Raw genomic sequence first — 19,316 nt, 5'->3', positions numbered from 1 at the left:
TTTTCCCCCTTAGGAAAAGCTATCAGTTCTTTTTTTAGGCGACTGAAGTTATTTAAAGTTTCGGTGTTTGTGATACGTCACATTTTAATTAACTGATTATTTAAGAACAAGCCGCAGTATAAGGTCAGTTTAAAACCCAAGCGCTATATTTGGTCAGACCGACAGGAGAAAAGGAGTATATTCCATTTGGATCTGAAGTTGGTAATCTTTTAATTCTGCCCTTTCTTGGAGTGTGAACAGTGGGAATAACAGGCAAGTGAGGAGATGCGGTCCGGCATAGTGAGAGGCCCTGCTAGAAATGGACATTTAAAACTCCAGAACGTTCTGCACCCAATAATGGTTTCACAAACATAGGATGACACTTGATACTGTTGTCCCCAATTTATAGCTTCAAAGAAATAGTTTATTGGCATTATTAGAGGCTCCAGCTATTGATATGCAAAGACGCTGGTCACGGTGTAATTGAAACAATTCTCCTACAGCCAGTGAGGGGCCATTAGACTCTAATTAGAATTGGGTTCTATTTTCTGTTCTGTCTAAATTTTAAGTTTTACAAAAAGACCACTCAAAAAAAAGCCCTTTCTCCCACGTCCTTAAAGAATATTTTAAGGAGAGGGTTTTGTTTAGCAAAGGCCTACTAGTTCTCATTTTTTAAAAGGAAAATTTTCTGTTGTAGGGTAACCCAAACTTTTGCACACATCTACAGTCATAGGAAATGGCATAGGAAAATGACCATAAATAAATATGTTTTTGACTTGGAGGTTGTGGTGTAGCAGTTATTTTAATATCTGGGGAAAGATTGGGGAAGTATAGAAGATGATATTTTTGCTTGTTTTTTTTCATACTGTTGAGTTCAGAAAATGAGAAGACCTATTCCCACCACATATTTGAAATTATTAGTAAACATTTTGTGTAATTATAATTTGCACCAAAAGAAATAGGCAAACCTACTCTTCCATTTACACGCAACCTTAATTATTCTATATAAAATAAAACGGTGCTCTCATTATTCATACACATTTTTTGATTCAGTAAAAGTTCATAATTCAAAAGAAATTTGAGTTTCTGTACCACTACAGACATACTGTCATTTTTTCCCCAGTAAAACAGGAGTGCTCTTTGACCTCCCTGGTTTTATGTCAGGCCAACTTTGATGTAGCTTGAAATAAAAATTCCCTTTCATTTCAGACTTTTCAAAATGAGAACATCAAAATATTTTGCTTTAAGGAGACACTGAAACAATTCATTTAAATTCATTATATAAAAAAAACCCCTGTTCGTTTTGATCAACGTGAAATTATTTTTTTTCGCAAATAAATTACCCATGCAAGAAGAAAAATATTGTTCCGATTTCTTCTTGCTCCCTTCTTGTTCCTCTTGTAAGTCACTATTGCCATTCCCCTGAAGACGAGGAGACAAACTTGGGAGCTACAGGGCTGTAAAATAACTGTCAAAAACAGTAATCCGATGAAAGGATATTCTCAGTAGTAAAGCATGGTCTGAAGAGGCTTCTTCAAATTTCCCTGAAAAAGTGTGGAATAAAAAAAAATTTCTGTTAGGCCTTTTTTAGTTACCCCTTGACAATCAAATAATAAAAAAAAACCAGTCAAATTGCTGCCCAGCCGTGCAGTGTTATGTGCCCAGCGTTGGGAGCACCTTCCGGCTCATGTTTTACTCCCCTTGCTTCAGACTACATTTTCTGTAGAGGGTCCTACCCCTGCCCTTCCTGGGCCTTGGCTTTGCTAATGAAGTCAAGAAAAACTCATAACAAATCCCGGCCCCGTTGTTCTCTTCAGCTCAGGTTTTCTTAGCATTCGCCTTCCAGGGCTTGGGCGTGGGAAACTCCCCTTTGGGGGAGCGGGGATGCCACTGCAGAGCCCAGTGGGTGGCCAGGAGTTCCCCCGGAGCATTACGGCAAAAGGGGAGGAGACCTGTCCCGGGTATGCAGGGAGGATCAGCTGCCGACCTACAACCAGGTGACAGCAGCATAATTGATGTGCCTCAAAAGCTGTCGCACAAATAACCCTGAAATTCCGGTAAAATACAGGATGAATAAAGGCATCACTTCTGCACATCCTTCACCTGTTTCAAATTCTGGGGTAAATGTTTGTCACAAAAAATTATGGTTTTTAAAAATTCTGTTTTCCAAAGCTGAATCACTTCAAAAAGGCCTTTTTTGGCTCATCAGACATTTTTGGCAAATAAAATGTACAACTTTTTTAGCTGGTCAGCGAATGCTGTCCATTTGCCAACAGGGGTTTAGTTTTGCCTCAAGTCATCAGTTTGTACTGTAATTTCTGGACACAGGAATAATAAAATTGGACACATGTATTGTTAGACTATCGTCTCCAGATAATTAAATTAACATGTATTTCAGATATTTCTTTTTTTAAGTTTATAGTTCTCATGCAATTTTATTAAATTAAGACCTGTTTACTAGAGATAAATGTTCATATTGCTTTAGTCTGTAATATCCTGGACATCCATCAGAACCATGGTCTTTGTTTCAATGCAGGGAACGTGCACAGACTAAGGTTTCTGGTTTCGACACCAAGCAAAAGGAAAGCACGTAGGTCTCCCAATGCACTTGGGGTGTGTGTGGAGCTGACCTGTGCTGCCATGAAGAAGAGGAGTTAGGCAGTGAGAATATCGCACAGGGCAGGATTACAGCATAGGTTCAGGTAATATCTGTGGCTGGATTCATCAAAGAAGAGATTTTATCTTCTCTTTATTAAACAAAAGTAGACTGCATCTACATGAGGTAGTTGTACCAGTGCTTTGGTACCAGAAATAAGGCTTACCCAGCTAAACTTGCTTTTTGTTGTCTTTCCCGTGAAGATTTGTCCGCTGCTTTTGCATGCCTGCACAAAGAAATAGGATGTCTTCAGGACCAGGTACATGTGTTTTGACAGCTGCAGACTGCTGAGCAGGCAGCGAGGTGAACGGAGCCATGCAGACTCACCAGCCCAAAGTCCTCCTACGTCTGGGCAAACTGTGAACTCAGAGGAGGAAAGCAAGGGACAGTTTTGTAAGCATTATATTACCTATAGCAATGAATTATACCAGAGAGGATGAAAAAGTGATGGCGGGGTCAGAAAACTGAAATTAGTACAGACAAGAAAGTCTATTGGTAGCACCAAAGTCTGAAGTTCTATATGGCAAACAAAAAAGGTGTGGGAACTGGAAATTAAAACAAAATTTGTATATTGCATTTCAGTCCTAAATGGTAACTGAAATAATGAAAGTCTGTGTTCCCCTTCCCCCCTCCCTGCTTTTTTTGGCATCTTGAGAAAAGGGAAGCTTTGGGCAGAGCAGACATTTAGGGAATTCCCCAGTAGAAGGCCTCCCTTGCCATGGAGACTTTTCCCTTCATTAGTAAGCCTCAGTCACTGGATGATCCAGCCCAGCCCAGACAGGAGGCCCCTTCACCCATCCCATAGGACCAGACCAAGCTTAAATGTCTGCAACCACACTGCCTGCCGCTTTCTCGTGCCCTTTTCGGTGCTCGTACCCCATGGCCGCCTTCTTGCACTTTCTCCCTCCTTCTCTCCCTGCTCTTTCCCTGCGGAGTCCTCTGTCTCTCTTCCCCCACTTTGCCGTAGTTTAGAGACCTCCTGAGTTACGCAGCATTCACAGTGAAGGAAAGGTGTTTGGTTAGACCCAGATAAAGCAACCGTGGCTCACTTGCAGCCCCAGGGTATCTGACCTGACTGACCAACCGCTTTGCTTCTGGAAACAACAAAACCTGTTTTTTCCCATTTTGCACTATCCCATTTCTCCACCCTCTTGTTTGTTTTCACCAAGAGCAGAACATGCCTACAGCTCTCCACGGGACCAGCTCGAAATTCCCTGAGTGAAATCACATTTTCTCTTTGGCCCCAAATAAAGAGCTTAATTGAATAAGAAATTAGAATTGGATGTCTTCTATCCACCAAAGGGACTTTCCATTAAAACGTCTTGCGATTTCAAATGTTTTGCTGTGTTTTAAAGGGTTTTTTTTTGTCTTGTGCTTCCTACCCAATAAATACTCGGATTTGGACAGAAATATTCTTAGAGCAGGCTACCATTTCTGCAGCCAAAGCCATTTTAACTCTTCAGTGTAGCCAATGCGTTACCAGGCCATCACTTTTGACTTTCTGGACCTAGTTTTCTCTCTTTTCAAATGATCTTTCCGTGAGAAGGAGCGCAATATTTTTCGTGTCCGAAGTGAAAAAAAAAAAGATGATGTTAGCATAGTGGCAGTAACTCCTGAGGACATGATGGAACATGAAGCACAAGGCAAGGAAGATGGAGAGATGGAGGAGGACGTGTGAAGGAGGCACTCTTAGAACACGAATAAGGTGAATTTCAAGTGGAAACACTACCAATGACAGATAGCTTCATACGCATGGAAGGTACTTGCTGATTTTTTCCTGGAGATCTTTTGGTTTAGACTAGTTCATAAAAAAGAGATAAAGGACAAAATATGTGTGTGAACACGTATGTAGAAAGACACTGAACAAAACCAAATAAGCATGGCCTGAATACTCTGGGATGGATACCATGTGTGTTAGATAGGACCAGGGAAGACAGAAGCCAGCGGCTGTCAGACACCCTGTTGTATCATTGGCACCTAACATCAGCAGTCGCTACGGCAGAGCTTGATTTCAGCTGCAACTCAAAAAAATGTTTATCCTAATTATGTGTTTATCACAAACTTTAACTCAATGCTTTTGCAAAGCTGACATAAAGAGTGGACACACGGCATCTTGAAATTAAGTTTTTTAGTTCAGCAAAATGCTTGTAAAGATTTCTGCTTTCACTCTTGCAGCTCTTTCCAGGAGTACCTCTTTTGGCGGAACGGTCCCGAGCGAAGGGCAGTCAGAGGAGAGGAGCAGTGCGGTTAAGGAGGGCCCAAGTGCTGGTACCCCAACAGCAAATTCACATTTTGCTGCCTTATATGCTTGCTATCTAGTGAAGTTTTCAGCTGAAATATGCAGAGGTTGCAGTCTAAATGGACAGAGACACAGCTATCATGTCTGAACCCTTCTGAGTTTCTCTCCTCCACCCAGCCAGGAAAGAAAGTGGCCTTTTCAATGAAATGAAACTTGGCCTGATCAGCAATATTTAGAAAGTGGAAGGAGAAAGTGTTGACATCGGCTGATATATTCTGAGTCTGGGGCCAGGGATTGTGTCACATCATGTGAGAAGGATAAAACCTTCTTGTCAGTGACAAACATCAAACGTTTTGTGGTAAAATCTGCTGCCTAACAATGAGATGATAATTATCAAAGGACATTTTTTCTCACATTTAACCTAGAAGTATGGTATCTCTACAGAGGTGCATACAGGGCCAATTTCCAATCTCGGTTACATTGACATATGTTTAGATTAATTTCATTCCAGCTTTTTGCAAGCTCGCTCCATATTTGTAAACATGGAGAGCTCCTGGGAACTGCCCTGACCTTGGCTTTCTTTCTCTCATAGCTGCTTTGTACATCTTCTTTTTCACACTACAGAGAGAAACCTTTCTGAAACCTTGCCAGTTGGCTGGCATATTAACTGTGGATGCTCGCTAATAGGTCATTGCTTGTGTGTTTTAGAGTACTGGTTTCCACACTAAAATGAAGCAGTCCTCATAGTCTGTTACATTACTGTCAGAACATATATTTAAGGAGGAGGGAGGAAAAAACCCACAAGAGACTCCCTGGAAAAGACTGCAATAAGGCATTAGATGCATAGGCTGCCTTGCATCGTGCACAGGTGGAATTCATAACACACAGCAGGTTAGGTGAGAAAATTACTTAGGTTACCAATAACAAAGTGCTAAAGTTATGCATTGGAAATCTTGTTATTTTTCCTGTGGCATCTACTTCACTTTAAGCTGAACACGTTTTCGTGGGACCATGATGTGAGAATGACCCTGCAAACACCGTTTAGGCACTTAGGTTGAGCAGGTTTAAGTCCCCTTAGAAAGAAGAGGGATTGCAACATGGTGTCCAACCCCCTACTCTACATCTGTGCTCTAACCGTGAGCCTGTGATATTAAAAAAGGTGGGAATGGGCATCACAAATAGCTTCCTTCCCTCCTCCAGCATTTTGTGTAGGTGACAGGAGCATGCCCGGGCATTGGTTCTCATGCTTTGGATCTATGGGTTGCAAAGGACTTCTCTGAGCCACCATGTCTGGTGGCAGCAGGCAAGCCAGACATCAAAATTAGGAAACCAAGGGAGCACACTGCAGACAATGCACCGTACATGTCTTGGGCAATTAGTTGGTACCAAACTTGGGCATCTGACATGCCTAAGTCTCTCTTGTAGCTCTAACCTTATGTGGCTTATGCTCCTTTACAGGAAAGCTTGATGCTGCTGGAAAGCTGGACTACTTCTGAGGGGCATTTCTGGCCATGTATGTGCGAGACTATGGGAGATGCAGTCTGATCAGGGAGAATGAAGTGCTAAAAATACAGATCTTCTGAGGCACAGAAGTTTTTTCAAACTGATATATTTCCATTTTGGCCACATAAAAACACCTCTGAGATCAGCTCTGTTACTAATTTTGCTTGGTTAAGTCAAGACAACCAAGACTTTTGGGGGAGGGGCATGATGGGCTGTCTGAAGGAAACTTGCTCTGTTTTCTATGATGGTTAGTGATTTTGAATGCTCTTTTGAAAGCTTTTTGATACAGTATGATTTTCAAAAATTTCTCTGCACTTGCTGTCTGAAGACTGGGCTTTTCTTAGTGAACAAATAGGCTCTGAAAGTTAGATTGAACATGCTCTTGAATATGGGAAAAGAAAGAAAACCCTGTGTTGCAGAATATATGTGTAGGGATGGGAGAGGGAAAAAACGTGAGACGGTTCTTTCCAGCTAAAATGGTCAGTATTATTGCACCCCGTGACACATTTATAGATATTAATTGCTTCCAGTAAAGCACAGTTACTAATAGGAAGTGGAAACTCCAAGGCCTTAGTTTTTAGTGTCCTTAGCCTCTCTGCAAAGTTTAAATTCAAGAGCCAAGGAGAATGCCAATGTAATGACGTGTTACGCGACAGCAGGTTATTTGACCTCCTTCCTTTGAAGTTAGCTCTTTTAAGATAGCTTCTTTGTCCCACTTCTCTTAGGAAGACTAATTCCTGTTCCCATTGTCATCAGCGCAAGCTTATCAGTGACTTAAATTAGAGAACAATTTGGGTACCGGAGAGTAAATTCTTTTAAATCTGGAAACTATCCAGTTTATGAAATATCGAACCTGTATTTGAGATCCTTTGTTAAAGATATAATTTAAACACGTGGGTTGTAGGAAGCCCATCTTTGAAAAGACAGTTCTGTAAGCTACAAAATTAAGAATGAGACACCAGTAAATGCTCACAGCTTTGATTATCTCCCCCTTCCTCTTTTTCACACATGGACCCAGAAACACGTTTTACATTCAGAATATATCAGCTGTGCTTGGTGGCTTGTGAGTTTGGCCAGAAGGTGAGCTGTCAAGGTAGACTTTAATTTCTGATTCTGAGTAGTTTTGAGAAATGTTGACAAAAGACTAAACATTGTAAATATAAGGAGTTATCAGCTTGTTTTTAAGTGTGCACTTTCCTGTCCCTGCACCATGTTGAATACGCCTCCTTCATTAATGCCCACTGAAAACGAGATTTTTTTCCCCTGGCATTGGGAGGGGTGTACAGGGTCCACTGTGTCCTATTCTTTGTCCCCCACTTGTACGAGCCCATATCATTGGGGGAGCTGCTGCCTGTCATTAGACAACAAATCCTGGTAGGCTTGTCCTTCATTTGGTCACTTGGACAGATCTGGTGGGCTGAGAAGAAGCACCTATGGTCATCACCTCAGTAGGGTTGTTGCCCAGCAGTTTTCCCTGTAAAACAACAGTGGAGGCAGCAAGAATCCATGGGGGGAACCCACAGTACACATTAACACTCCAGGGTGTGTTGCCTGGCGTCTCAGGGTAACCTGCTCTTCTCTTTATCTGCTTGTTTTACCCCAGTTTATACCACTCTTGTATTGTCTTTCTGCCTTCTCCTTTCCTCTGCTGTCATATCAAACTGGTCTCCTCTGTCCTCCTTAAATGACACCCTCCAGTGCCTCCCCTGAGTCCACAGAAGGAATGAGATCTTTGCCAGCCTTCATCCCGTCCTTGGTCTGTATGCTACATTTTCCCCACTTTGCTCTTCTCCAGATAGTAAAATCATTAGGGCCCAAACTGTTTATTTTCTTAGGCAGGGAAAGAGAGGAAATTCAACAAATGGATTTGCACAGGTTGAGCACAATAGATTCCCATACATCTTACTGCTCTTTGAACTTGCCTTAAGGCCGGTTGCATTAATATTATGATCCTTGATATATCTATGGATATTGGTGCCTTCCAGTAGAGCAGAAGTAACTAATGGGAAGCAGGAATTCTACTAATTTATTTTTTAGTATCCATACATTTGCAGAATTTATAGCTTAGATGTGTTTTTCCGTTACATAGGCTTTGAGAAAAGACATATTCTGTCTCTTAATTTGTGACATCTTTTTTTAAGGGGTAGCAAATGCAATTGCTTCTTCAGAAGTACCGTTCACTTTGCTTCTGCTCTTGGAAGAAACAGTGAAAACGGTTTCTTAATTTTCTGTGCAAAACCACGTCAGTAAGACTATTCGTGTGAGCGAGATGAGTGGGATAACCTCAGTTTAGCAGGGGAAATGAAAGTGCAGTATATAAAAGAAATTATATCACTGGCTTTCTGTTCAGACGCTAATGCTATTTTTAGAAAGATCAAATGCATTAGTTTTGCAACCTATGTCCTGCCACAGAGCTGCACATCTACGTAAGGACTGACAAAAACGTTGCTTAAATCTTTAAGCAGCCATATTGCAACAGGATGGGAATACTAAGAGTCAGACAGTATGCAAGCAGACTGGAAAAATGAGGGCAAGGTACAGAAACCACTAGAAATGCAGATAAGTTAAACATGCTGGCAAATTTTCACGGTATATTGCTCATACTGTAGTTATCCAGTTGTGAAGTTAGTTAAGAAATGGATGTAATGCTCCATCTAATTGCAAGCAGCTGCCTATTAGGCCGCTTGGCCAAATGTTTTTAATTCCACCCTATGATGATGAAGGAAATGGGCAACTTTGGTCTGTACTGTGTGTGAAATTTCTGAACACTTCTTTGCAAAGTCACAAAGTGTGATGTGGAGCTGAGAAAAGTCTTTTGAATTGACTGCAGGTTTTAATGATGCAATCTCTTCCTCCTTTTACCAGAATGTGTTTGGAAAGCATGGACCTGCAGAGGAGATCACATTCCAGTTTTTGTCAACTTCACAAAGTTATTTCATATGAGGCTAGTGACTGCCAGCGGTGAAAGTGGTTTGAGCAAAAACTGGATCAGCTCAATTATAACGGAATTCCAGGCTGAACTGGGAGAAGGAAGCTTGGAGGGTAGGCAAAAGGAAAGCTCTTGGGAACACTTTAAATAGCTGACATGGAAAATATTGCAATCTGGTGCATTTTAGAAGTGGTTTCCTGTAAATGTAAAGTCTGTTGTGAATTAAAAAAATAGAGAGTTTTCGGGAAGCCTTCATTTTTTGCAACGTATTAAAGCTATCCAAATTTTTGTACCAGTGTAATTCTTGCCTACCACTCTGATTAGTTTTGCAAAACAGGTGTAGCCACTGAAAAATTTTTAAAGGCAGTCTTTCCATGTGTCTTGATCTGAAGGACAACAGTTGAGCACTAGGAGCAATCAAGGACACTGAAAACGGGACAAAATACAAGTTTTGCATTGGTGTATTATCCCATACACATTTGTCTGTGACATAATATTGACTTTCTAGACAAAAGAACTACAACAGGTATAATCTCTCTGGACTTCGGCAAACCAATGAATCTGGCAGCACGGTTCAGACTGGAGAGATGGGGGATACGTACAAGAACTGTAGGGTGGCTTGTGAAAGGAGAAGGCAACCATACCTGGTGCTGCAGAGAAAATGGTATGTTTAGATGGATGTAGACAAGGGCAGTTCCTGAAGGACTTGGTGCTGAGGCTTGATCTCATGTCAGGCTCTCTCTAGTGACTTGTTGGGGTATTTTAGTACCAAAGAGAACTGAGATGATACAACAATACTAGAATAATTGGGATGACCTTGAGGGCTGGCATAATAGGAATAGAAATTTAATAATATTAAGTACAAAGTCATCACGCTGTTAGGGATTAATGCCAAGAACTTCTCTATATACTGGAACTCATCATTTGGAAATGTGTTAAGAGGAAGATTATGTAGTCATAGTAATGGCTCACAGGGTTACTGTGAGCTACCAGCATGACACAGCCTTAAAGAAGACACCTAGAAGATGCTCTAGCAGGGAGAGGGAAGTATTGTCATCCCATTACAAAATATAGAAAAACTTATGCGGATTACTATGTACTGTTCTGGTCAGCCATAATCAGGAAGGGGGGAATTCAAAGGGAAACGGGTACAAAGAAGGTGCAGAGAGGATTAGGGGAAAAGACTGTCTTCCAGGAGGACGAGACTAGAAAAGCTTATCTCTCTTAGCCTAACAAAATGAAGGCCAAAAAGGCATAGAATTGCTTGCTACAAATAAATCAAAGAAGTAAAAAGTGGAGAGGGAAAAGAGCCATATATGCCAAAGTCCAGTGCTGGCACAGGAACAAATGGGTATAAAGTGGATCTGAAATTGTGCAGGAGAAGAGAAGAAAATTCTTGACCATCAGAGCAGGGAGGGTGTGGAACAACCTTCACATGGGAGGAACAGTAAAAACTGAGTAACTTTCAGCTGAAGCTCCATCGCTTTATGGGGACATTATATAACGCTGTCAGTAAAGTCAGGAGATGATGAACCCAGTGACTCGGGAAGTTCATTCCAGCTCCTAACTAGCCTACTATTTTAGTTTCAGGATGTTGTAATCGCTAGACCTAAACACATCAAGTGAAGCGCACACTAAAGATGAGCCTATTTCTTGCACGTGGGAGCTTTGTGTTTGAGCTGAGTCTCATGACAGCTCTTAAAACAGACCCATTAGAGGCATTTTTCAGTGGGATGCAATACTTCACTAGCCATTTCTATACACTAACATGATGTCTACAGATCAAGGAAATGGCACATTCACATAGCAAATTTAACTTTTATTCAGCAGCCTTATGTCACACGTCAGATGAGGGAAGGGAAAACTGGGACTGTCTGATAACATAACACCTTGCAAAAGCAAAATCTCTGTACTAATTGCTTACAGACTTCTCCAGGCTTCTCAAGTTGTTGCCACTATCATTATTTAATCTCTCTCTGCATTCATAGCTCTTATGAAAGATGCTGTTGATTCAATATTCTCTCCTTCTACAAAGCCCAGCATATTTCTTTAAGCAGATTGCAATGAGAAGTCCATTTCCCAGAGTCATCAAGGATTAAATCTGTACCTGTACTCCCAAAAGTTTTAATAGGAGTCATCATTATGCATCAAAGGAAGGTCCTGACAATCATCACCAACTCATAAGGATACATAAGGGCATCTTGGCTACACTTGGAGTTTAATACTCCTTTCAAAGTGTATGATAACGCGTGTGCAACTGAAAATTCAACTCTGCGTTTCAACTGTTGTTGCATAGCTGGTGGAAGACATTAGCTGACAAAGTCATAGAAAAGGAGAAGACAAATTCACAGCTTTGTTAAGGTCTAGCCAGACCTCCCATAGACCTTTCCATTCTAGTGTTTCCAATATTTTTAAGTCTCAGACAGAAAAGCAAATCTGAATTTAATGAGAAGAAAGAAAACACTGAATACCATTATCCTCATTGTCAAATTCAATACAGAATATTTCAGTGGTACAATTAGCTACATATCTTTCAAATAATAGCGAATCAACAAACCCACTAACGCACATAGCAAATACTTCTTGAACTTGGATGAGCAGGTATCTTTTCATATCTCAGGACCTGAGTATCTGCACTGATTTTTCACAGATCTGGGAAATATCTGCAGTTTCCGCTGGAGCTTTATTTGGATCTAAAGCGACCTGAACACCAGTCCCCTTGATGCTCCCCAATTAGCAAGTGTACTCAGCAGTTCTAATTTTTAAGTCATTATCTAAACCAAAATAGAATAAAGAGGAAGGCAGCTAACAGTGATTCGAAAAAGCAGGAATCACACAATAAGAAAGAAACTGTAAAGAAGAAAAGATCTAAAAAGGTATCTTTTCTTATACAAAGCCTGTCCCAGTTCAGCTCTGTGCCTAATAAATATTTCATGTCTTTACTTCGAGGACTCTTCACAGCTTAATGTCACCATACCTATATGACTGAGGTCTATGGCCTTTTCATGGCCCTCCCTTTAGCTCAAAGACGGTTCTGAATCTTTTTCATGCATGACTCTCCCAAACACCACTGATGCCTTCTCCCAGAATGCTTCCCACAGCACCGAAATGCAAGCAGTTATTGCTATATCTTCCTTCAGCTCTCTTCTCTTGTCATACCTGCAACACCCACTGCAACAGTTGTGGTCCATCAGGTGAAGAGCTGTGAGAACTCATCTATTTCCCTATTTCTACTGCTTTTTCTTTATTAAACACAAACTACAGTACTACTATTTAAGAAACTGCACCAGTTCTTCATCCTATTTGTTTGGATGAGATAGCTAACCCTTCATATGTTTATTATTATTGCTATTTTAAAAACATTTTATTATTATCATGGACTGGAAATCCCTGTAAAAGGGATTATCTTTCTATATTTACCTTCTACAAAGAGGTCCTTTCCTCAGTTTGTCCTTTTCTTTTCCCTAAAGATTAGTATAGAGCTTACTACTACTATTAAAATCTGAAATAGCCATCCTTCCTGACTCACTGCTGAGTTTTCTGTCTTCTCAGACTATAATACATGGTTGACGAAACACGTCTTGCTGGCAGTATGGTCTTTGAGCCTTCTGGTTTCATTAAACAGTTTAGTCTTAGTGTTTCAACAGTTTGTTGTCTGGAGAGGGAAGCGTCTCCTCTGGTGTCAATTTAAGGTGGTCATCACAGTCTGAAACAAACATGTGAGACTTTGCTCATCCAAGCCTTTGTGCGATACCCACCAGAAGGCCCCGTGCCAGGAAGATCCCTTCTTGACTAAGCATTAGATCACAGTCTTGGTTTGCAATGAAGATATACTGAAGAAACAGGGTGTTTAAAAGATGTTCTTCAACAGACAGGACAGTGGTCAGGAAGCAGAGAGTTACTTATTTTCCCAGGTAGAAAGTTATTACTTTCCTAACTAGAAGTCAAAGTAGACAAATTTGATGCCTTTTTTTCCACGTAGTTCTTAAATAGTTATGGGAATACTATGGCTTGTGCAAAATTCCTCAGTTGTGCTATCTATGTTGGTTTATTTTCGAGGATTTTTAGACTCATCATTTCTTCTTTTTCTTGACTAAAAATGGTGTCAAACATAATAAAGTGGAGTAATTTTAAATGTCTTTTTTGTGTGTGTGTCAGTTCCTCTCAGTGGGGAAGGGGTGGGGCATTTTTTTAAGAGAAAACTGTTCTTCTTTATGTTGTTATTATGTATAGATATTGCAGTAATGCTAATAATTCCCACCCAAGCAAGGGAACCATTTTTCTAGTCACTGTACAGTCTTTGGGAAATATATTCCCTGCCCCAGAGAACTAAACCCAAAAATCTTTCAAATAAGTGAAACAACAGGGAAGGGGACAGAAGAAAGGTCATCAATAACAAGAATGCTTCTGCCTATTCTACCTTTATGCACAGTTTGCAGATACAAAATGGGGTTCTGTTTCCTTAATGGAAGAAATAATCAGATATGAATCCCTGAAGGAAAAGGTGGCAGAAACACTTCTGGGCATACATACATATTGCCCATGTGAACCTGGTCTAAGCCAACTCAACAGGAAGAGATTTCTAGTTTTTTCCCTTAAAATATTTGAATCACATCAGAAAGAGAATGAGTGAGTGAGTGAATGTAGTGAGGGCATATATGCATAGGATTGAAAGTGTATAGGTTTGGATTTTTTGGTCTCTTTTCTTCACATCGCACTGTGGTAACATTCTTCCTCTCTTGTGTCAGCACTTTTGGTTTTCACTGTTTGTGAAAGTTCCTCATTTTACAAATGAGTATAGCCTTTTTTCCCTTGTAAAACAATGCCTACGATGAGACCAGTTTTTTTCAGGCATGAAGCAATCTGGTTTTGATTTTGAGAATGAGGGATTTTATTATCTGTTTAAAGAACACTCTCTGGTTGCTTACTTTTTTTCCTGATGCATCAATAATGCTAATAAAAATGAGCTGATAAAGATTTGGCTTGCGCCGGGGGAACAAACAAAAACATCTCACATGGATACTTTGTATTCAGAAATGTTGCTTTTTCTTTTCACTTTACAGAAAGTTTCTTTCCTTTCATAACATATAATGAAATGCTACACCAAAAAATAAATAACAGATTTTTTTGCAGAAAGAACCATACTCTTCAAAGGCATCAAGGAGTAAACACTGTGTGTCTCATACCTCCACGGAAAACTTCAGACTTGCTGAGCTTTATGCGTCTAGGAACATCCATTTAATCTACAAAATATCTGAGAATGGCTATGGGCTGGCATGTGGTGGCTGATGTTTATCATATTAATCTTAATCATTTCCCTGTTAGTTTGTGTTCCTCCTGTTTCTTTTAGGCACCTGCTATTTCATTATGTGCTCACTTTGTAGATGTACTGGGATGGACTGGTTGCTGCTTCACATGTAGACCATGTGTAGCAAAATGGGACCTCGACTGTCAACTGAGGCATCTATTTTCTCTTCACTCAACAATGTGAGTAAAAATAGAGATTGTTGAATGGAGTTTTTCCTCGACATAAGGCCTGTGGGCCTCTTAACAAAACATCTGTGAAATGAATTGTTGATGTGTAGACTAAATGTGTTGATTAAATTTCCAAGATTTTCTCTGGTCAATTAGAAAGCCACCTGTAATGCATTTTTCCCTTAACCCACTGAGACGCTATTGATATTCTTAAGCTACTGATTGTTCAGAGCCAAACTCTGCTTTTATTTAAACAGTTCACAGTCATTCGATTAGCTCTTCTAAAGGTCACACATGCGTTGAGCTTTCTTCCATTAGTCAGGAATGACGGTGAGCCTCATCTAACCAACAGCAGTTTCTTCTTGACGAGTATACGGCTTTATGACAACTTGAAGATCTTTGCATGCATTGCAGATGATCAGAGGAAGTCCCTTCTCATGGCACATGGAACAAGATTTTGCCTTGTGACTTCCACCTGCCCAGGTGCCAGGTCCCTGAGCTCCCGGAGCTCCCTGGACTCAGTTTGCAGGCAGAACTGCTCGCTGACCCTACGGTAGTCCAAAGCCTTTATTAGCTGCCTAGGCTGAAGAAAAGTTGTCGGAGTAACAGCGTATGAGATTTTATGGGGGTGAGAGATCAAAAGCCTGTTTGAAATAACTGGAGTTCCTAACCCCAATTTGACAGCTTCAATGCACTATTTCAAAATGCGGCTGTGCTCGGTGGTTGGTTGTGCTGTTCCTCGGTACAGAGATGGCCATCAGGTAAGTCTGGACTTTGATGGCTGACGGGATGGCAAAAATGGCTGGTGTTTGGCAGCTCAGCTAGTCTGCAAAGATTTTGGAGGAAAAGTGAAGTGGCAGCACACACCATCACCCCTTCTGCTGCGACAGGCAGTTTGTAAAGAGCTGTAATGTATAGACTGCTGCGCATTTTATTGCTAATGGGTCAGAAGCCACTTGACACCGCTGGATGGATGCTGGAGCTCCTAACCTTTTAGTAGCTCCCATTCTTACAGGACAAATTCAACCCATTGCAGAGGGAAAGAGGAACTTTTCCACAGAAGAAACGAGAAATCTGAATTGGAGGCAACTGCTCTGCCTGTCTTGCAGACTGCCAGTGTCCTGGCACACATAACTGGGAAAGATCCAGAAGGAATCAATTTCCACAATCCAGTGGTTGACATGAAGTGGAAAACATTCAAGGAGGGTAGAAAACAAACAAACAAACAAACAAACAAACAAACAAACAAAATCAATAAAAACTCTTCTTGTTTCTTATTGCCCAACAGTTTACTATGGTTATTGTTCCATTTTGGCCACAGACTTGTGACCCCTCTCATTTTGTTTAGTACTGCTTTCAATTCCCTTTTTTAAAACAAAACAAAACAAAACAAAACAAAACAACTCAAAGTGTTGCTAAAGCTGTGTCAAACTTGTTTACTGCTGTTTGAGGCACTTACATGGGCTGATGTTAGTATCAATACCAGAGATGGATGGGACACCTGCTTGCACATGCACAGTGCTGAACCTCCGGTGATGTGCCTTGATCGGGTTTTACATTACTGTATGAAAAGTGAGGGTATGAGTTAAAGGAATAATTATATTTTACAATTATCGGCATAAACAGGCAGGCTTCCAGCCTCACAATAGCACCGTTTGAGGTGCTGCTAATGCAGGATGAAATAGTCTTTTCACAATCTAAATAAATACCCAGTATAAGTATACATATATTCATAACTTAAAATGCATACATACAAATGCTTACACTTATAAACATGCAATATATACAGAAAATTGTGATCAGTGTGAATATCAGGAAAAGTACTGTCTGAACTTGTTTAAATGTGTGTACAACAAAGCCTTCTCCTACATATTACTGTCTCACCACCCTTATCCTAAGAGCACCTAAGCATGGATGTGGCCCAGAGAAAGTACATCACTTTTAGGGTGCAATGCCTGCTTTTGCAGAGGTGCTGTTTACTGCCTACATGCTATTTTAAGGACTCAGGTGAACTAACACTGGCGCCGTTGTTCCATAATTTGCTCTCTCTCTGACGTGAGCAACCTGCCCACCTCTGCACAAGACCCTCACCCTGGCATGCTCAAGACCGGAGGCAGGGCTGAGCCGTCCCTTTCCCAGACTGGCCCCACATCAGGCGTTCAGTTTCGCCTATAAAATGAGAGAAAAGCCCCAGTGGGGTAAATGTGACTTGTGCTGGCAAAGGAGAGAAGCAGCCTGGGGAGATGTAGCTTTGTTCAGAGCACAGATGCCTGTGGACAAAACCCTCCTGGTTCATATTTCCTGGTCTCTGGGAGGATTAACAGTCTGTAGCCAGGGATTCGTCCTGGTGCCTGTGCCTGAGCTTGCCCACACTGCGTGGCTTGGCTTGGGCTTTGAGAGGCCCGCGTCCGCACCCCACTGGAGCCCTGTGGATGCTGGCACTTCCAGGGCTGTGTGGCTGCTGTGTGGAGTTTTTCTGGATGACAGCTTTGGAAGTGGGTGCCTCAAGTCATCTACATCTTGCCTTAAGTCCCAGAGCCCTTTTTTTTTTTTCTGTTCCTGACTCAATGCGTCTCAGAAGACTTCTGGTAACAACTTGCTTTTGGCTGGAGATACCATGAGAAAATAACTCCCCTAGTGCTATTTTTTTCTGGCGCTCTCTCTATGAGTCCTAGACAGAATTAGGAAAGCACAGTCACACCTCCCCTCCTTCAAACTTTGAATTTATTCCCAGTCGGGCCACTTGTCCTTTTATCCGGCGTGCTGCAGACATCTTTGCCTTCTGATCGCTTTGTTCGCTAACTGGCCCTTGTCCAGTGTCCCCCCCCAGACAGACCCCCAGCAAGACAGGCTTTGCTTTTGCCTTAGACATCGGCCGGCCAGCAGTGCAACCCTGCCAGCAGGAGCAGCCAGAAGCAATCCAGGGAAGGAGGCATCCCAGGTGCCAAAATGTATTGCTAAAGCTCTGCCAACAAATGTGAGGGTGAACTAATGGTATTCGGAAGAGTATTTGCAATTTTGCTGGTGGCATCAGAATCTGATCTCAATTACGATGAAGTAACCAGGCTAGATTTGGATCTGGATTAGACTGACCACATTTAAGTCCCTTTTAAAAGTTTGCTTCTGCCACGCTACTCTAATGAGTCAAGTTGTCTTGCACATAAAGGCATATTATTGTCCTGCTTCCTTAGCATCTTTCTATTTGTTTGTTTATTCGTGGGTTTATGCATGAAATTTTCACCAGTTAAAAATAAAAGAGGCTTTTAAATTAATTTAATTAAAAAGATACAATCGTCTGTGAAGACTCTTAAATTGAATTAAACCCATTTTGTTACGGACAGAGCATCAGCATTGCTAAGTTTGTCTAGTTTGTCTAGTACTGCCCTGTATAAGGTTTTTTTTTTGAACAGTTACTTCTGATTGTGCCAGATGTTTGCAATTCTGGATTAATTTTCTGACATTTCTGGCTGAGAACTTCCTAGGTGTGTATCTCACTTAGATGCTTTTGCAGAAGCTCGCAACATGTATCCAGCTGTTTTTAAGGATGACATTAAGGAAAAATACATTGGCAAAAAAATTGATTTTAGCGTGCTTTTGTTCCTTTGCTTTTAAGAAGGGCTAGTGCTTCCATGCACTGGCACTAGGATTTGAAACTTATCAGGGGAGGATCATTTTTATGTCAGGAATGTGGTTTTTCCATTTCCCGTGAAAAGAAAATTGAATTTTGCATACATGCCATAGCTGGTTGTTAGAGTTTGGTGAGGGCATCGTCTAAGGATTATGGTCAACTGTGGCCTAATCTGCCCCTTCACAATTCCTCCTGTGATTAGACTCAGTTAAAGCTATCATACGTCCGGGTTTTCCTGGACATATCCTCCTTTTTTTTCAGTCCGGAAACTTTGTCAATGCCAATTTTGAGGAATTCATATACATGCCCTGCCCAGATGGTCTGTGCATGTGCTGTAAGTCTGGTGCGCTCCAGAAGTCCTCGATTTACTGCATGAAGTAATTGTCCATGGTGTGAGGAGCACGGTCATGATACTTGCTCAATGGGTGCTGTAAAATACAGGGGCATGTTGCTCTACTTAGGGAATCCTTAGCAAAATGCAGAGGCTTGGGAGCACCTGACTTGCTTAGGCAGACCAAGTGAAGAGGCTTATTTCTTACATCATAATTTTAATGTAAATTAAGCACAAACTTTTAATGCCACTTATGTCTTTCTTACGAACATAAGCACACATTGTATCTTTTTCTTGGATTAGTGTTGAAAATTACTGTTCCTGGATTGTCCAGTTGAAAGATGCATGGTTCCTCATAATGAGGAATCTTGCATCTGATGAGTATTTAAGATAATCACAGTAATGGTTTTAACCTAACACTAATACAAATTAAAGCATTAACCACAATAAATGAATAGTTGGTGACTGAAATGTGATTTCCTGAGAGTAAGCCTGCTATTTGTCGGTAGTAGCAAAGCTCTGAGCAAAGAAAATATGTCAAGTCCAAAAGAAAGCAGATGAAAGCATTATCTAAGA

This window comes from Aptenodytes patagonicus, chromosome 3 (genome assembly GCF_965638725.1).
Source record: "Aptenodytes patagonicus chromosome 3, bAptPat1.pri.cur, whole genome shotgun sequence".
In the NCBI taxonomy this organism is placed as follows: Eukaryota; Metazoa; Chordata; class Aves; order Sphenisciformes; family Spheniscidae; genus Aptenodytes; species Aptenodytes patagonicus.
Note: the sequence above shows the minus strand (reverse complement) of the source record.